The sequence below is a fragment of the Mirounga angustirostris genome, unplaced genomic scaffold (assembly GCF_029215605.1).
Source record: "Mirounga angustirostris isolate CCGP_5_RB_7025 unplaced genomic scaffold, mMirAng1.0.hap1 SCAF_8, whole genome shotgun sequence".
NCBI lineage: Eukaryota > Metazoa > Chordata > Mammalia > Carnivora > Phocidae > Mirounga > Mirounga angustirostris.
This window is the reverse complement of record NW_026991716.1, coordinates 54,136,358-54,157,682: the sequence shown is the minus strand read 5'-3', so window position 1 is coordinate 54,157,682 and position 21,325 is coordinate 54,136,358.

Below are 21,325 nucleotides of genomic sequence, written 5' to 3'. Positions count from 1 at the left end.
AAAATGAGAACTTTCCCAAGAATGTCAATTTTATTCTTTTGTATAAATTGGATAGATAAGTGAGTATTCATTACTATTATTAACTTGTTCTGTTCTCTGTTAAATACACATGCCCATGATAATACATTTTGAACAAAGGGGTATTATGGTCTTATGAACCTCCTAAGACTAGAAATTCTTTCTACAGTCTGTGAAAAAATGTTGTGAAGATTGATTCTCTTTCAGCTGTGTTTTTCTATCTTTTAACAACAGTGAAGTTGACATCTCAAATGCCTAAATGGTTTAAATACTTAGTATTCTCAGTGAAATGAGAAGATCATTGTACTTTCGTCTTCTCCAACTGACACAGTAGAAAAATAAAAGCCTATGAGTCTTTTAGATTTATTGTTTAACAAATAATGACAAAATTTATGTTTCATTTAAGTTCCTCTCTTTGACTTAATGAATCTTCTTTTGTTTCTTTTGATTTTCCTCTATTTTCAAACATTTACAAAAGAAAATCTTTATTGGTAATTGAGGCATACTATATCAGAGATTGCAGATCTTAATAAAATTCTTTATCCAGAAACAGTCTCCCTTTCATGTCTTTCTGGACACAATTAGAGACCTACCCTCATAAGAACTAATCTGTGTTTTTGTTTCTCTCCAAGGCCTATTCCCTCAGGGTAGTAGCAGTGTATATGGACTGCAAGCAGCTTACTCATGAACCTTTGTCTCTAAACCCAGTTTTAGATGTTTAATGTTTAGAGCCATCACCAGCATTTCTCCTGCATAGAGGATGCTAATTGAGTTCTGCAAGGTTAGGGAAAGACAAAGAAGAAATAGGAATTTTTTTTTTCACTATCTCTTAGATTTCACACAGGGTAATAAATGAAAACTAGTTGAGCTATAACCAAGTTTTCTCTCAACCTCGCACACACTTCCTTTGAGAATTGCTGGAGGAGTCCCTCTCTAATATGCACAGTGGTGCTGAAATTTCCCAACTGTACTGTTGGGTCATTTGGGCAAAAAAATTGATAGAGAGGACTAAATATGTGAGCTTTGTTGCAACTTCAATTGCTTTTTTATGCAATTGGTGTTCTCATTCAAATGTTCACATTCCTTTTGTATAATGTACTGTTTAAAGTTACTGTCCTTGAAGAAAGAGAAATTAAGGAGTCGATCCCATTTACAATTGCACCCAAAACCATAAGATACCTAGGAATAAATCTAACCAAAGAGACAAAGGATCTGTACTCAGAAAACTATAAAATACTCATGAAAGAAATTGAGGAAGACACAAAGAAATGGAAAAACGTTCCATGCTCATGGATTGGAAGAACAAATATTGTGAAGATGTCAATGCTACCTAGAGCAATCTACACATTCAATGCAATCCCCATCAAAATACCATCCACTTTTTTCAAAGAAATGGAACAAATAATCCTAAAATTTGTATGGAACCAGAAAAGACCCCGCATAGCCAGAGGAATGTTGAAAAAGAAAAGCAAAGCCGGTGGCATCACAATTCCGGACTTCAAGCTCTATTACAAAGCTGTCATCATCAAGACAGCATGGTACTGGCACAAAAACAGACACATAGATCAATGGAACAGAATAGAGAGCCCAGAAATGGACCCTCAACTCTATGGTCAACTAATCTTCGACAAAGCAGGAAAGAATGTCCAATGGAACAAAGACAGTCTCTTCAACAAATGGTGTTGGGAAAATTGGATAGACACATGCAGAAGAATGAAACTGGACCACTTCCTTACACCACACACAAAAATAGACTCCAAATGGTTGAAAGACCTCAATGTGAGACAGGAGTCCATCAAAATCCTAAAGGAGAACACAGGCAACAACCTCTTTGACCTCAGCCGAAGCAACTTCTTCCTAGAAACATCGCCAAAGGCAAGGGAAGCAAGGGCAAAAATGAACTATTGGGACTTCATCAAGATAAAAAGCTTTTGCAAAGCAAAGGAAACAGTTAACAAAACCAAAAGACAACCGACAGAATGGGAGAAGATATTTGCAAATGACATATCAGATAAAGGGCTAGTATCCAAAATCTATAAAGAACTCATCAAACTCAACACCCAAAGAACAAAGAATCCAATTAAGAAATGGGCAGAAGACATGAACAGACATTTTTCCAAAGAAGACATCCAAATGGCCAACAGACACATGAAAAAGTGCTCAATATCGCTCGGCATCAGGGAAATCCAAATCAAAACCTCAATGAGATATCACCTCACACCAGTCAGAATGGCTAAAATTAACAAGTCAGGAAACGACAGATGTTGGCGGGGATGCGGAGAAAGGGGAACCCTCCTACACTGTTGGTGGGAATGCAAACTGGTGCAGCCACTCTGGAAAACTGTATGGAGGTTCCTCAAAAAGTTGAAAATAGAGCTACCATATGATCCAGCAATTGCACTACTGGGTATTTACCCCAAAGATACAAAAGTAGGGATCCGAAGGGGTACGTGCACCCCGATGTTTATAGCAGCAATGTCCACAATAGCCAAACTGTGGAAAGAGCCAAGATGTCCATCGACAGATGAATGGATAAAGAAGATGTGGTATATATATACAATGGAATATTATGCAGCCATCAAAAGGAATGAGATCTTGCCATTTGCAACGACGTGGATGGAACTGGAGGGTATTATGTTGAGTGAAATAAGTCAAACAGAGAAAGACATGTATCATATGATCTCACTGATATGAGGAATTCTTAATCTCAGGAAACAAACTGAGGGTTGTTGGAGTGGGGAGTGGGGTCGGAGGGATGGGGGGACTGGGTGATAGACACTGGGGAGTGTATGTGCTCTGGTAAGCGCTGTGAATTGTGCAAGACTGTTGAATCTCAGATCTGTACCTCTGAAACAAATAATGCAATATATGTTAAGGAAAAAAAAGAAGAAGAAGAAGAAGAAGAAGAAGAAGAAGAAGAAGAAGAAGAAGAAGAAGAAGAAGAAGAAGAAGAAGAAGAAGAAGAAGAAGGTAGCGGGAGGGGAAGAATGAAGCGGGGGAAATCGGAGGGGTAGACGAACCATGAGAGATGATGGACTCTGAAAAACAAACAGGGTTCTAGAGGGGAGGGGGGTGGGAGGATGGTTAGCCTGGTGGTGGGTATTTAGGAGGGCACATTCTGCATGGAGCACTGGGTGTTGTGCACAAACAATGAATCATGGAACACTTCATCTAAAACTAATGTTGTAATGTAAGGGGATTAACATAAGAATAAAAAAATTAAAAAAAAAAAATAAAGTTACTGTCCTTGATGCCAGTATAATATATGGAGCAAAACAACTGATAAAATAGAATTTAATATTGAACCAGTATTTATTTCTGGATAAGTTAAAGCTAAAATTTATGCTCTTTGGATAAATAATAAATGTGTAAGTAGTCCATCCATAAAGGAAATATTAAAGAAAATATTAAAAATTAAGGCCATAAATACTAAAAACTATATGATGAAATATCATAGAGAAAATTAAATAATGCAATTTTGGAGTATATTTACTGAACATATGCTAGGCAAATATAAATATATAAGGAGTTATTTTTTATATTATAGAAAAAATACTAAGTAAATATAATTCACATAAAATAAATGCTAGTAAACAAATACACAAAATTCTCAATTTTCACGTATGGCAAACTTGTTTAAAAAGCAATTAAATATTATTCCATATCTATTAAATCAATAAAGTTTAAAAGCAACTATAGTTCCCAATTCTAACTATTGGCTATTATAAAATTGATATATGTTATGGGTAACAATGTAGATTGTTACAACATTTTAAAAAGGTAATATGCTAGTTCATATCAAAACACCAAACATCTTTGTACACTTTGTCCAAGTAATCTCTCTTTTGAAAATTTATATTTTTAAAATAAAAAAATTAAATATCTATAAATCTGTATACATGAAGATCTTCATGAATACGTTTCTTATAATAATGAATTTCAAACTGTTGAAATGTTCTATAAAAATTGATTTAGTGAATTATGATGCCAAATTTAATGGGATATTTGCAAAACACTTAATATTTAATAACTTCAAGCCACTAAAAAGATAAGTATGAAAAATGTTGATAATGCGGAAACATACTTCTGTATGATGTTGAAAGAAAACAGCAAATTAAAAAATATGTCTATGCTATGCTTATATTCAGGTAAAGCGTGTTTTACATACTAAAAAAACTTGAAAGACTTGTGGAAGAAGTGTTTCTTACAAAAGGGATGGGATTCCTTATAATTTTGTTTCATATAATAAAAAAAATCTGTGGAAGCCATGAATGAGAGTAGAATCTACCATAAATCTAACATTTTTTTTCTGATTATTACACTCGTAAATTTCCAAGTACTTTATAAAAAAATTATTAATTTTTGTATTTGTTTAAACAAAATACCTATGAATTGTACAAATATGTGAAGTATTATGAAACCAAGAATTTTCATAGTGTGGAATAATTAAATAAAGAAGAAGAAGAATTTCCATAGTGTGGAATAATAAATAAATAAGTAATAAATAAATAAATAATAAAATCCCTAATCCATGTAAGGCAACACAAATGATGTGTAATGTAAAAATGTTTGGGCTAGTCTTCACAAGAAACTGTAAAGGCAAATTGACTTTATTATTACTTTTTTATTCATAATATTTTTATTTTTTCCAAACAATTGTTTAATTACTCATAAGCCCTTTTAGCAGAAAGCCCATTATTTCCCACGTAGAAAACTCCTCCACACATTGCCCAGATACACCAAGGGATAACTTATTCAGTCTGTTGTGAGTTCTGTTCTCTTCTTTTCTTTTATACTATTTTTTATTTAAATTCAATTAATTAACATATAGTATATTACTAGTTTCAGAGATAGAGTTCAGTGATTCATCAGTCTTTTATAACACCAACTGTCCATTACATCATGTGCCCTCCTTAATGTCCATCACCTTAAAAACCATGTTAAAGGGGCACCTGGGTGGCTCAGTCAGTTAAGTGTCCAACTCTTGGTTTCAGCTCAGGTCATGATCTCAAGATCATGAGATCGAGCCTCATGTTGGGCTTTGTGCTCAGTGTGGAGTCTGCCTGAGATTCTCTCTCTCCCTCTGACCCTCCTGCTGTGCTCTCTTTCTCTATCTCTCTCTCTCTCTTTTCTAAAATAAACAAATAAATCTTCAAAAAAACTAAAACTACATTAAAAACTATATTTATGAAAAAAATGCCTAATCCTTAAAGCTGTAAGGCACACTTAATTTTTTTAGGTATTATGACATTTGAGGGAAATAACATTTGATAAAGGTTGTATTATTTTATCTCAGAAAATAATTGTGAGCTCAAAACACCAAACGGACAGTGAAACTTTAAAATATTAAAATATTATCTATTTTCACCATGCAAGGTAGCTTAAATTAACTTGAAGTGACTAAAGGAAAATGAATAATGACCACATAATTAATGAAAAGCTGATGAAATTTTTATGTAAGGCAGATAAGCATACCAGTCATGCTACTGTTAGTCTAAGCATGTGGAGTGGCTTTACTCAGTGGGTATAATAACTGCCTTCTATTGGAACATTGAGCACCTGTACTCTACCTATACTGCAGAGGGTGAGGTTTCATTCTCAGTTTCTCAGGGAAGAATTTTTCATTTTCTGCCCCAATGACTTTTTTTTTTTTTAAGATTTATTTATTTATTTGAGAAAGAGAGAGTGTGTGTATACATGAGAGGTGGGGAGGGGCAGAGAGAGGGAATTTTCAAGCAGACGCCCCGCACTGAGCTCTGAGCATGGTGCCCACTTGGGGCTCGACCTTAACACCCATGAGATCATGACCTGAGCCAAAACCAAGAGTCAGATGCTTACCTGACTGAGCCACCCAGGTGTCCCGACTTATTAGTTTTCTTAATTCAAATACTCAAATATGTTATTAGGATCATTATCTGGTTCAGTTTAAGGGTTTAATATTTTACTCTTAAAAATATTTATGATCTTCAAATCCTGTTTGAGGAATGTGATGCTTGGGACAAACTGCAAATAGGTAGGTAAGAGGCTGATTTAAGATATAGCTAAAATATTAACTAAGATTATTTTAAGATTCATCATTTTTCCCCAATGCCAACTTATACAGTATTCTATGTGTTGTTGACACTGTCAAATATAATCTGACTAAATCATATACTGACACCCCTTTTCTAGGAAATATAGTCCCCAAAACCAATTTTACTATTTTCTTGACTAATTTGATGTGTAATATATATAGCTGTTTATCTTCTTTTGTCAGGATTTTTTTGTTACAAATTTTAACTACTGTGGGTAATATATCATGTTTACACTTTATATAGCTTTCAAACAATAACTCTTATACTATGAAATTCCCTCTGAGAACAATATATTCCAGAGTTAGCACAAGTTATTAGGTTTCTAATAGTCTTTTTAAAAAATTCACACTCCTAATGTTTTCTAATTGAATTAACATACGTGTGTGTGTATGTGTGTGTGTGTGTGTGTGTATGACAGGGAAATTGTATTACTAAAAAGTTATACATTACTTTCTCAATTCTAAAAAACTCTTTAGGTATGCACATTTCACAGTTTTCTTTTTTTTTTTTTCATTTCACAGTTTTCTGACAAGAGTTGCTATTAATCTTAAATTCAAATATTGAGTAGAAGAAACAAATGTCCATATTGTGTTTTCATTTCATTTAACAATAGCTCCTTCACTGACTGCTGGATAGATCGTTATTATTTCTTTCATCTTTTTTATCAAGTGGTCTAGAGAATGAGGAATTAGATAAAAGTATGCTTTGCAGTTGAGTAAAGGTTTTTTTATGCTCTGTATTAAGTTTCTCTTCCAGAGAAACAGAGCAAAGAGGGTATGTGTGTGTGTATGATTTATTATAAGGAATTGGCTCGCACAATTATGAAGGCTAAGAAATCATAAGATCTGTAGTCAGCAAGCTGGAGACCCAGGAGAGCCAATAGAATACCTCCAGGTTTTTTTTAATTCTTTTTAAAAAATTTTATTATGTTATGTTCATCACCATACATTACATCATTAGTTTTTGATGTAGTGTTCCATGATTCATTGCTTGCGTATAACACCCAGTGCTCCATTCGATATGTGCCCTCTTTAATGCCCATCACCAGACTAACCCATTCCCTATCCCCTTCATGGTTCCTCTCCCCCTCCGATTCCCCCCCCCTTCATTTAACCCTTCCTACTATCTTCTTCTCTTTTTTTAACATGTAATGTATTATTTGTTTCAGAGGTACAGGTCTGTGATTCAACAGTCTTGCCCAATTCACAGCACTCACCATAGCACATACCCTCCCCAGTGTCTATCACCCAGCCAACCCAACCCTCCCATCACCCACCACTCCAGCAACCCTCAGTTTCCTGAGATTAAGAATTCCTCATATCAGTGAGATCATATGATACATGTCTTTCTCTGATTGACTTATTTCACTCAGCATATTACCCTCTAGTTCCATCCACGTCATTGCAAATGGCAAGATCTCATTCTTTTTGATGGCTGCATAATATTCCATTGTGTGTGTATATATATATATATATATATATATATATATATATATATATATATATATATATACACACACACCACATCTTCTTTATCCATTCATCTGTTGATGGACATCTTGGTTCTTTCCACAGTTTGGCTATTGTGGACATTGCTGCTATAAACATCAGGGTGCATGTACCCCTTCGGATCACTAAATTTGTATCTTTGGGGAAAGTACCCAGTAGCACTATTGCTGGGTCGTATGGTAGCTCTATTTTCAACTTTTTGAGGAACCTCCATACTGTTTTCCAGAGTGGCTGCACCAGCTTGAATTCCCACCAACAGTGTAGGAGGGTTCCCCTTTCTCCACATCCCTGCCAACATCTGTTGTTTCCTGACTTGTTAATTTTAGCCATTCTGACTGGTGTGAGGTGGTATCTCACTGAGGTTTTGATCTGAATTTCCCTGATGCTGAGCAATGTTGAGCACTTTTTCATGTGTCTGTTGGCCATTTGCATTTCTTCTTTGGAAAAATGTCTGTTCATGTCTTCTGCCCATTTCTTGATTGGATTCTTTGTTCTTTGGGTGTTGAGTTTGGTAAGTTCTTTATAGATTTTGGATACTAGTTATGTCATTTGAAAATATCTTCTCCCATTCTGTCGGTTGTCTTTTGGTTTTGTTGACTGTTTCTTTTGCTGTGCAAAAGCTTTTTATCCTGATGAAGTCCCCATAGTTCATTTTTGCCCTTGCTTCCCTTGCCTTTGGCGATGTTTCTAGGAAGAAGTTGCTGCGGCTGAGGTCGAAGAGGTTGCTGCCTGTGTTCTCGTCAAGGATTTGGATGGACTCCTGTCTCCCATTTAGGTCTTTGAACCATTTGGAGTCTATTTTTGTGTGTGGTGTAAGGAAATGGTCCAGTTTCATTCTTCTGCAGGTGGCTGTCCAATTTTCCCAACACCATTTGTTGAAGAGACTGTCTTTTTTCCATTGGACATTCTTTCCTGCTTTGTCAAAGATTAGTTGACCATAGAGTTGAGGGTCCATTTCTGGGCTCTCTATTCTGTTCCATTGATCTATGTGTCTGTTTTTGTGCCAGTACCATACTGTCTTGATGATGACAGCTTTGTAATAGAGCTTGAAGTCTGGAATTGTGATGCCACCAGCTTTGCTTTTCTTTTTCAACATTCCTCTGGCTATTTGGGGTCTTTTCTGGTTCCATACAAATTTTAGGATTATTTGTTCCATTTCTTTGAAAAAAGTGGATGGTATTTTGATAGGGATTGCATTGAATATGTAGATCGCTCTAGGTAGCATTGACATCTTCACAATATTTGTTCTTCCAATCCATTAGCATGGAACGTTTTTCCATTTCTTTGTGTCTTCCTCAATTTCTTTCATGAGTATTGTATAGTTTTCTGAGTAGATCCTTTGCCTCTTTGGTTAGATTTATTCCTAGGTATCTTACGGTTTTGGGTGCAATTGTAAATGGGATCAACTCCTTAATTTCTCTTTCTTCTGTTGTTGTTGGTATATAGGAATGCCACTGATTTCTGTGCATTGATTTTATATCCTGCCACTTTACTGACTTCCTGTATGAGTTCTAGCAGTTTTGGGGTGTAGCCTTTTGGGTTTTCCACATAAAGTATCATATCTGCAAAGAGTGAGAGTTTGACTTCTTCTTTGCCAATTCGGATGCCTTTTATTTCCTTTTGTTGTTTGATTGCTGTGGCTTGGAGTTCTAGTACTATGTTGAATAGCAGTGGTGATAGTGGACATCCCTGCCGCGTTCCTGACCTTAGGGGGGAAGCTCTCAGTTTTTCCCCATTGAGAATGATATCTGCTGTGGGTTTTTCATAGATGGCTTTTATGATATTGAGGTATGTACCCTCTATCCCTATAGTCTGAAGAGTTTTGATCAAGAAAGGATGCTGTACTTTGTCAAATGCTTTTTCTGCATCCATTGAGAGGATCATATGGTTCTTGTTTTTTTTTTCTGTCAATTTTTGCTTCATTTATTTCGAGACCGTTTTTAAGTGCACACACATTGAAACTTATATTTTCATGGTTATATCTAGTAACGCTTTTTACATTAAACTCTGTGCTGTGTGTTATTTGTAGGGCTAAACCAACTTTCTTTCTGGCTATTTACATCCTTTAATTAGCAACTTGTTACATCTTGTATGTTTAAATGTAAACAACATGTTGCTGGATTTTAAGATTTCTTTTCTTTTCTTTTTTTTTTTTAGTGTTACATGATTCATTGTTTGCATATAACACCCAATGCTCCATTCAGTACGTGCCCTCCTTAATACCCATCACCAGGTTAACCCATCCCCCCACCGCCCTCTCCTCTAGAACCCTCAGTTTGTTTCTCAGAGTCCATAGTCTCTCATGGTTCCTCTCCCCCTCCAATTTCCCCCCCTTCATTTTCCCGTCCTGCTATCTTCTTTTTTAATTTTTTTTTTTAACATATAATGTATTATTTGTTTCAGAGGTACAGGTCTGTGATTCAACAGTCTTACACAATTCACAGCGCTCACCATAGCACATACCTTCCCCAATGTCTATCACCCAGCCACTCTATCCCTCCCACCACCCACAACTCCAACAACCTTCAATTTGTTTCCTGAGATTAAGAATTCCTCATATCAGTGAGGTCATATGATACATGTCTTTCTCTGATTCACTTATTTCGCTCAGCATAATAATGTATTGTATCACACTGATTGATTTGTGGATGTTGAACCAAACTTGCAGCCCAGGAATAAATCCCACTTGGTCATGGTGAATAATCCTTTTAATGTGCTGTTGGATCCTATTGGCCAATATTTTGGTGAGAATTTTTGCATCCATGTTTATCAGGGATATTGGTCTGTAATTCTCCTTTTTGATGGGGTCTTTGTCTGGTTTTGGGATCAAGGTAATGGTGGCCTCATAAAATGAGTTTGGAAGCTTTCCTTCCATTTCTATTTTTTGGAATAGTTTCAGAAGAATAGGTATTAATTCTTCTTCAAATGTTTGGTAGAATTCCTCTGGGAAGCCAGCTGGCCCTGAGCTCTTGTTTGTTGGGAGATTTTTGATGACTGCTTCAATTTCCTTAGTGGTTATAGGTCTGCTCAGGTTCTATTTCTTCCTGGTTCAGTTTTGGTAGTTGATACTCTCTAGGAATGCATCCATTTCTTCCAGATTATCTAATTTGCTGGCATAGAGTTGCTCATAATATGTTCTTATAATTGGGGCACCTGGGTGGCTCAGTTGGTTAAGCGACTGCCTTCGGCTCAAGTCATGATCCTGGAGTCCCTGGATCAAGTCCTGCATCAGGCTCCCTGCTCAGCAAGGAGCCTGCTTCTCCCTCTAACCCTCCCCCCTCTCATGTACTCTCTCTGTCTCATTCTTGCTCTCTCAAATAAATAAATAAATCTTTAAAAAAATATATGTTCTTATAATTGTTTGTATTTCTTTGGTGTTGGTTGTGATCTCTCCTCTTTCACTCATGATTTTATTGATTTGGGTCATTTTTCTTTTTGAGAAGTCTGGCCAGGGGTTTATCCTTCTTGTTAATTCTTTCAAAGAACCAGCTCCTAGTTTTGTTGATCTGTTCTACTGTTCTTTTGGTTTCTATTTCATTGATTTCTGCTCTGATCTTTATTATTTCTCTTCTCCTGCTGGGTTTAGGCTTTATTTGCTGTTCTTTCTCCAGCTCTTTAGGTGTAGGGTTAGGTTGTGTATTTGAGACCTCTTTTGTTTCTTGAGAAAGGCTTGCATTGCTATATACTTTCCTCTTATGACTGCCTTTGGTGCATCCCAAAGATTTTGAACAGTTCTGTTTTCATTTTCAATGGTTTCCATGAATTTTTTAATTCTTCTTTAATTTCCTGGTTGACCCATTCATTCTTTAGTAGGATGCTCTTTAGCCTCCATGTATTTGAGTTCTTTCCGACTTTCCTCTTGTGATTGAGTTCTAGTTTCAAAGCATTATGGTCCGAAAATATGCAGGGAATCGTCCCAATCTTTTGGTACCAGTTGAGACCTGATTTGTGACCTAGGATGTGATCAATTCTGGAGAATGTTCCACGGGCACTAGAGAAGAATGTGTATTCTGTTGCTTTGGGATGGAATGTTCTGAATATATCTGCTAAGTCCATTTGGACCATTGGGTCATTTAAAGTCTTTATTTCCTTGTTGATCTTTTGCTTAGATGATCTGTCCATTTCAGTGAGGGAGGTGTTAAAGTCCCCTACTATTATTGTATTGTTGTCAATGTGTTTCTTTGCTTTTGTTATTAATTGCCTTATATAATTGGCTGCTCCCATGTTAGGGGTATAGATATTTACAATTGTTAGATCTTCTTGTTGGATAGGCCCTTTAAGTAGGATATAGTGCACTTCCTCATCTCTTATTATAGTCTTTGGTTAAAATTTAATTTGTCTGATTGCCACTCTAGCTTTCTTTTGGTGTCCATTAGCATGGTAAATAGTTTTCGACCTCCTCACTTTCAATCTGGGGGTGTCTTTGGGTCTAAAATGAGCCTCTTGCAGACAGCATATTGATGGGTCTTGTTTTTTAATCCAATCTGATAGCCTGTATCCTTTGATTGGGGCATTTAGCCCATTTACATTCAGGGTAACTATTGAAAGATAGGAATTTAGTGCCACTGTATTGCCTGTAAGGTGACTGTTACTGTATATTGTCTGTGTTCCTTTCTGGTCTATGTTGCTTTTAGGCTCTCTCTTTGCTTAGAGGACCCCTTTCAAGATTTCTTGTAGGGCTGGTTTCATGTTTGCAAATTCCTTTAGTTTTTGTTTGTCCTGGAAGCTTTTTATCTCTCCATCTATTTTCAATGACAGCCTAGCCTAGGTGGATATAGTATTCTTGGCTGCATATTTTTCTCATTTAGTGCTCTGAATATATCCTGCCAGTCCTTTCTGGCCTGCCAGGTCTCTGTGGATAGGTCTGTTGCCAATCTAATGTTTCTACCATTGTAGGTTACAGATCTCTTGTCCTGAGCTGCTTTCAGGATTTTCTCTTTGTCTCTGAGACTCGTCAGTTTTACTAATAGATGTCGGGGTGTTGACCTATTTTTATTGATTTTGAGGGGGGTTCTCTGTGCCTCCTGGATTTTGATGCTTGTTTCCTTCCCCAAATTACAGAAGTTCTCTGCTATAATTTGCTCCAATACACCTTCTGCCCCTCTCTCTTTCTTCTTCTTCTGGGATTCCAATTATTCTATATTGTTTCGTCTTATGGTATCACTTATCTCTCGAATTCTGCCCTCGTGATCCAGTAGTTGTTTATCTCTCTTTTTCTCAGCTTCTTTATTTTCCATCATTTGGTCTTCCATATCACTAATTCTCTCTTCTGCCTCATTTATCCTAGCAGTTAGAGCCTCCATTTTGATTGCACCTCATTAATAGCCTTTTTGATTTCGACTTGGTTAGATCTTAGTTCTTTTATTTGTCCAGATAGGGTTTCTCTAATGTCTTCCACGCTTTTTTCAAGCCCAGCTAGTATCTTTATAATCGTCATTCTGAACTCTAGTTCAGACATCTTACTAATGTCCATATTGATTAGGTCCCTGGCAGTCGGTACTGCCTCTTGTTCCTTTTTTTGAGGTGATTTTTAACATCTTGTCATTTTGTCCAGAGGCGAACAGATGAAGGAGAGAACAAAATGGTAACAGGGTAACAACGACCCCAGAAAAATATACACTAAACAAATCAGAAGAGACCTGAAACCAGGGGAAAGAAAGAAAAAAGAAAAAAAAAGGAAAAAGAAAAAGATTAAAAAAAAAAAGAATATGGTCCAGTTTCATTCTTCTGCATGTGGCTGTCCAATTTTCCCAACACCATTTGTTGAAGAGACTGTCTTTTTGCCATTGGACATTCTTTCCTGCTTTGTCAAAGATTAGTTGACCACAGAGTTGAGGGTCCATATCGGGGTTTTCTATTCTGTTCCATTTATCTATATGTCTGTTTTTCTGTCAGTACCATACTGTCTTGATGATGACAGCTTTGTAATAGAGCTTGAAGTTCGGAATTGTGATGCCACCAGCTTTGCTTTTCTTTTTCAACATTCCTCTGGCTATGCTGGGTCTTTTCTCGTTCCATACAAAGATGAATGGATAAAGAAGATGTGGTATATATATACAATGGAATATTATGCAGCCATCAAAAGGAATGAGATCTTGCCATTTGCAATGATGTGGATGGAACTGGAGGGTATTATGCTGAGCGAAATAAATCAAACAGAGAAAGACATGTATCATATGACCTCACTGATATGAGGAATTCTTAATCTCAGGAAACAAACTGAGGGTTGCTGGAGTGGGGGGTGGGGTGGGAGGGATGGGGTGATTGGGTGATAGACACTGGGGAGGGTATGTGCTCTGGTAAGCACTGTGAATTGTGCAAGACTGCTGAATCTCAGATCTGTACCTCTGAAACAAATAATGCAATATATGTTAAGAAAAAAAAAGAAGGTAGCAGGAGGGGAAGAATGAAGAGGGGGAAATCAGAGGGGTAGACAAACCATGAGAGACGATGGACTCTGAGAAACAAACTGAGGGTTTTAGAGGGGAGGGGGGTGAGAGGATGGGTTAGCCTGGTGATGGGTATTGAGGAGGGCATGTTCTGCATGGAGTACTGGGTGCTATGCACAAACAATGAATCATGGAACACTACATCTAAAATTAATGATGTAATGTATGGGGATTAACATAACAATAAAAAATTAAAAAAAAAAGAATATGATCAGGCTGATGAATAGATTAGTGCCACACACTAGATTTGGGGCGTATTTTGGTCTCTTAGAAGAAACTGCCTCCCAAAATTTTAAAGAAAGAAAAGTTTATATATGTACAAAAGTAAGGGTAAATAGGATGAAGGGATGGAATATGATTGTAAAGATGAAAATTATAAAAGATTTTATAAAAGGAACTGATAAGTAGTTGGTTGAAAAAAGAAAGAAGAAAAATTACAAAAAAAAAAAAAAAGGAGAATGTGATCGGGCAAGGACTAGAACAAAGCCATACACTAGAGATTTAGGATATAGTCTGGTCTGTTAGAAGAAACTGTATCCCAAAATTTTAAAAAGAGAACAACTTATATATATACCAAAAATAAGGTTAACTACCAAGAAGGGATAGAATATGACTCTAAAAATGAAAAATAAAGATTTTTAAAAAAGGGATTGATAAGACGTTGAGTGAAAAAGGGAAAAAGAAAAATCAAAAAAAAAAAAAGAAAAAGAAAGTTAAAAAAAAATTAACTGAAAGACTAAAGAATCATGGGGAAAAAGCCATGAATTCTATGTGCAGTATTCCCCTAGCATTGGAGTTCTGCTGTTCTCACTGATCGGTAAACTTGGTCTTGGCTGGCTGTTCTCACTGATCTTCTGGGGGAGGGGCCTGTTGCCGTGGTTCCCAAATGTCTTTACCAGTGGTGGAATTGCCCCACCCTTGTCTGTCCGGGCTAAGTAATCTGCTCGGGTTTGCTCTCGAGAGCTTTTGTTCCCTGCAAGCTTTCCGTATAGCTTTGGAGGACGAGAGTGAAAATGGTGGCCTCCCAATCTCTGCCCAGAGGAGCCGAGAACTTGGGGCCCCACTCCTCAGTGAGCCTCCAGAGAAAAGCAGTCAGTCACTCTTGTCTCCCCGGTCTCTGGCCTCACTCTGTTCCCCCCCCGGCCGGTGACTGAGCATTCTATCTCTGGCACACAACCCCGTGTAGAGTCTCCAAACCCAGCAGATCCCTGCAGTGCACTCCCACGCCACTCCTCCTCGGGGAGGAAGGGGAGTCTCCCTGGATCTGCTGCTTGTTGGGTCCCTGCTGGAGGAGTAGTGGCCCCACTGTGCCACAGATCACAGTTTATGGCAGCCCCGAGCTGAGGGCCCGCTCCTCAGCTCCATCTCTGCAGCCGGCTTCCCTGCTCTGGTACCTGGGAGCTCTGCCACACTCAGGTACCCCCAGTCTTTCTGTGACCCCGAGGGTCCTGAGACCACATTGTCCCGCGAGGGTTCCACCCCCCGCTTAGCCACTGGATCGAGGACCCGCAGCGGAGCAGACTTCTAAAAGTTCTGATTTTGGACTCTGCGGCTCTATCACTTGCTGGTAGCCAGTTGACAGAGGCTTCCTCTCCCCGCCATCCATCCTCCTGAATATCACCTCGGATTCCCTTCTCCACACATCCTACCTTCCAGAAAGTGGTAGCTTTTCTGTTCAGAGAGTTGCTGCTATTCTTTTCTTCAATCTCCTGTTGAGTTTGTAGGTGTTCAGAATGGTTTGATCCCTATCTGGCTGAATTCCTGGGACCAGATGAAATTTAGGTCTCCTACTCCTCCACCATCTTGCTCTTCACATACCTCCAGTTTAAAAACTGGCATGCCTCAGACTCAAGAAGAGCAAATGATTTGGTTTCAGTCTGAAGGTAAGAAAAAGCTGATGTCTCTGTCTGGGGAAGTCAGGCAGGCAGGAGGGGTACCACCTTATTTGTGAGATGATCTGCCTGTTTGTCCTACTCTGGCCTTCCACTGATTGAATGAGGCCTATCCACGTTAGGGAAGGCAATTTGCTTTATTTACTCAGTCTACTGATTAAAATGTAAATCTTATCACAAAACACCTTCACAGACAGAGAGCCACGGAATATTGTTTAAGCAAATATCTGGGCATTCCATGGCCCAGTCAAGTGGACACACAAAATTAACCACCACATGGTGTTTGGGTAAATGAAACATCTTTGTGAAGAATGCCATAACAATACAAAACTGCCTGCTTTCTAACTCTAAACATTTGTATTTGGGGGTTTAAAATTTTTATTTCGGTTAGTTTTAGAAAGAGTGAAGTTGGCCTTAAACTGAAGACTAATAATGTAGGAAATCATAGAGAATTTCAATCTTGCTCAAGTAACAGTTTGGCTATTTTTATTTTATTGATTTCAGAAAACTTTGAGGATCTTCTGGAATTGGCTATACTTTTGTGTACCCTTGCCTTCATTTTTTCTCTTTAAAAGATATGGAATGGCATTTTCAGATGTTGTCCCTAACACAAAAGGAAAACTATAACACAGAACAAGCTAAATAACATTTTGGGACTAAGTAAAAAGAGTACATCGTTTTTGTATAGTGCATTTATGGAGGCTATTTCTTATTAAGGAGTAAGGGTCGTTATTTGGTAGCATCAAGGGTCCCTCTTGTGATTCTAGTGGTCAGCTTATTTTCCCAATTTAACCGTATCACGGGGCTTTTGGCTTTAAGGCTTACTGCTGTTGGAACTCTCACTTTATATATTGAGAAAATCCCAAGACATCTCTATAAGTGGTTGAACTTTTCTTTATAGAAAGTTTAGCTTTGTGGTTACAAGAAACATAGACTAAATAACTCTAACAATGAACCTACAAAAATGTATGAAAAATTTGAGGATGTGGGTTTTTCATCTAAGAATCTAAAAACTATCAACAAATAGTGACTTAATCTTCTAAGTACAAGTTACTTGATCTTTTAGAGTAAAAGCTTTCATTGATCCAAATTTGTGCCCTCAAGTCAAAAAGGAAGACTACTTTTCTTGACTCGAAAATCTCATTGAAATAAAAATCTCAACAAGTGACTTAGCGGGACCTCTCTGTACTTTTTATAAACTCTTTACTTCTTCCCTCACAACAAATGCATGTGCCTTGAAACATGTGTCAGATCCTGTTGCTTAGAAAACACTAATATTCTCTACATAGACAGTGAACTGCTTACAGCTCTTTTGCATAGTCTCTGCTAGTTTTCATTCCCTTCATTTGCTAATTCTCACATCTCTGCCCTTCTCCTTCCTGATCCTTATGATGCCTAGTCATCCTTTAAGACTCTGCTCAGGAGTCACTTTCACCCACAGGAAACCTCTTATAGTCCTTATCCATGCAGCAAGGTGTGTTCGGTGATAGTCCCCCTCTTGTTTCAGCGTTCCTACATGAGCTCTTGCAGTTCTCTCACCTTGCGTGGCAGCATGGTGGGAAATAACTTGGAATCATTTTCTGTCTCAAGCAATTACTAACTGTTGCAGGAATTGGATCTAGAAATGGATCCCAGTGAGAAAATTAATAGAGTCTTCAGGGACAATTTCAAAAATGGCACAGTTCTTGGCATGAAATTATCATGCTCACTTCAGTAGTAAGAGAAGCTGAACTAATTGTCTACTTTCTTTTAAAAGATAAAAGCATGGAATGGGAAGAGCAAAGAGGAATTATTGTTAAAAATGAGGGAAATGGTACTTGATTGGTTCCCCCTCTTTAAAGCTAATAAAGGAAAACTTTTGCACAAACCAAAGACAGACATGCCATTCCTGAGTGGGCATGTGTTATGCACTGAGTTTATTGACCTACTCCATGTTACTGGAGGCAGTGGGGAGGATGGTAGGGGACAAAGCTGAATGTGTTTCTTGGTTTCGTGATATGACCAGGCAGAGAATGGAAAAGAATAGTCCACTGACTTCCCAGTTAGGAAGCAGTACAGAAGGTGGATCCTGGCCCTTTCTACTGGCCTTGTATTGGAGACTTCAACCTGGACCGGAGTCAAGATGTGTGGATCAGACATAAGAAGTTTAAGGTTGCCCACAGAGGGCAACAGGAAGATAGAATTGTTTTCCAAAGGATCATAGATACCTAGGGAATCTGCTTGGGATGGAGTCCCTCATCATCAGGGCCTGCAGGTCTTTCACAGGGCCCCCTAAATTGTAGATAATGAGCTACAACAGCGGTGAAGACCAACAATAAAAAAGTGGCAACCTTGCCAGGGAAAGACACACAGAAGATGCTTTTTTCTCTGCCTTCTCATGGTTTCAACCCTAGGGGATAAGTATAAGAAGTACAGAAAGTCAAAAATAGTGCAAAAGAGAGTACTGTGTGCCCTTACTCATTCCCAAAACTAAGCAAAGTGAGGGTGAGAGAGAGAGAGCTTCAAATTAAATATGATGTCTTTTATTACACTCTTAAAAACATACTTCCTTTTGTTCATTGTAATTCAATAATGTAAATAACATGTACAGCTGAGATTAAAATATTATAGAGAGAATTTAAAAAGAATAAAATCAGGAAGGAGACAAGTGGATTATTTCACCCAGAGCTACTGCTATATAGAGGAGACTATTTGGTCATTCCTTTAAAAGGTAAAGAAAATAGCTGTAGGTCAACTTTTTAAAGCAATAACTAGCCCAGAACTTCGTTTTTTCCCCACTGAAAGTAGGGAATTCTATATCACCACATCCATTAGGGTTGTAGTAGAGAGAAATTGCTTTTAGTATGCTACAGTGGCAGGTGATTTTTAAAGGCAAATACTAGAGACTTGAATATAAATCTCTGATTCCTCAAATTTCTACAAATTTTTGCACTGACAGTAGGAATAGAAATTACTGGAACTATAAAAATGATAACTTAAAACGTAACTTTAAGGTGACTTTAAATTCTTAACTTGTAGTAATTACAGACAACAAAGCTAAATGTGTTTCTTGGCAGTTGACCTGTCTACTCAGATCCCAGGAGCAAATGAGTAGGTGTGAATTGGCACAGTGCCCAGAAGAGGATGGGAGGTCGATATTTAATAAGGACAACAAAAAAGAGCTAAAATCGGAACTGAGAAATTTCTATTTGAGGTTCCTAAACTAAGGTTTTCGCCCATCAGTAGAGACTGGTATCTCACAACAGAAACATGTGGAAATTGATATATATATGATATATATGAATATATATCATATATATTATGCCATATATTATCTCATATATATACCAATTTACACACACACAGTATTTGTGGTTCATGTATGTTTAAACTGTCTTTTTGGAAAACCACATAGTTTATTTTCCTGTTTTCTATTCAATAAATTCTTTGCCTGTACTCATTTCACTAAGTAAATTCACTAAATAAAATAGTTGCTTCAATAATTGTGAAAGAGAAATATCTCTACCAAATGAATATTTATAGTGCAGATTACAGCATTCACAGAAGGCGAACAATACACTGGAGTTCCAAGTACTATGATAACAAGCACCAGAAACCGACTAGCTTCTCATGAAAAATAAGACAATTTTTGGAAGGAATTTAAAACAACTTTCCCCCTCCAGCCAAAAAGATGTAAACCATAAAATTTGAGAAAGCAGGTTTTTGGTGCAGCAGCAGAGAACTAAGCAACATGAATTGAGTTCTGTTCCCCACTCTTTACTCCTGACGGAAAACTTCTCATGGAATTGTATCAATTGAAGTGCACCTTGAAGAAGGGTAGAGTTTTGATAGATAACAATAAAATAAAATGAAGGGGAAGGACTCCATTCAAATCTTCCTCCCAGGTTTTGGTATCTTTTCCCTAGGGATGTACACACACACACACACACACACACACACACACACACACCCCTATTTTTTAAAATCCTTGCAATATCAGTGAAATGTTAATAATTCAAAATTTTGAATTATTTCCCAATCAGATCTGTATTCACCAAGTTGGTAGTTAATGTTTTTTGGTTACATTCAATTTAGGTATCATACAGTTAAGTCTTGTTTTTTTATCTAGTCTGACAACTGTGTTTTAATCAGGGTATTTAGTTAATTTATATTTAATGTGATTATTGCTATTGGTGAGATTAAAACTACCATATAATTATTTATTTTCTGCTTGTCTAATCTATCATCTTCCCTTTCTTCATTTTCTGCCTTCTTTTGGATTTAGTATTTTTATGATTCTGTTTATCTGTTTTTTGGCTTATTAGCTTCAAAAAACTCTCTATTCTGTTTTGTTTTAAATAGTCAATTATCATTTGAGGTATTTAAAAAATATTAAAAATTCACTTTCTATTTGCCATTTTTGGTGGTTTTTATTCTGTTGGTGTAGGCAGTTAGTTCTAACAGGAGCCTGGAGGCCAGCAATGAGGAAGTCATAGCCAGCTATCAGGAAGTCAGAGGCCTGCCCTGTGTCCTGGCAGCCCTCCACAAGAACCTGGATCAAACTGGAGAGGTCCAAGATAGCAGATGCCATGACAAGATCCCCCTCACCAAATTAGGAAGAAAAAGCACAAAACACTGCTTCCCACCAGAAGTAACAAATATTCCACCCCCTAGTTAACAACTGTCAATAAAAGAAACCTAAATCCCTAGAGCAAGCATCTCTATCTCTTGAGCTTGCCAGTTTTCATATCTCGAGAATGTACTTTTCACTTTAATAAACTTGCCTGCTTGTGTCATTCATCCACTGTGTTGCATGTCTGTCCTTGAATTCTTCCTCAAGATAAGACCAAGAACCTTCGGTAACTCCTTCGGGATAAGCTGGGTCAGGGCCCCAAGGCTCTGGGTCTCTCCAGTTCACCTGGCAACATTTCCATTGTGTAGATCCAGATTTCTATTTGACATCATTTTGCTTTGACCTGAATATCTTTTAATATTTCTCCAATAACAGATTCTGATGAAGAATACTTTCAGCTTCTGTATGTTTGAAAAGTCTTTATTTCACCTTTGTTTTTAAAACACATTTTTGCTGGATATAGAATTAGTTTACACCTTTTTTGTTTCAGTACTTTAGAGATACATCTTTTACTCCTTCATCTTTTGGGTTGCTTTTTTCTTTTAAATAAGAATCTATTGTCATCCTTTCTTTTTTCCCTCAATATGTAATATGGTTTTTTTCCCTCTGGTTGCTTTAAAATTTTCACTTTATCACTGGTATCAAGCAACCTGACTATCATATGTTCAAGGCTGTTGTGGTTCCCGGATTTGTAAATGATAGTTTTCACCAAATATGGAGAATTTTCATTTTGTGTTTTTTTCCTTTCTCAGAGATCAACAGTTATAACTGA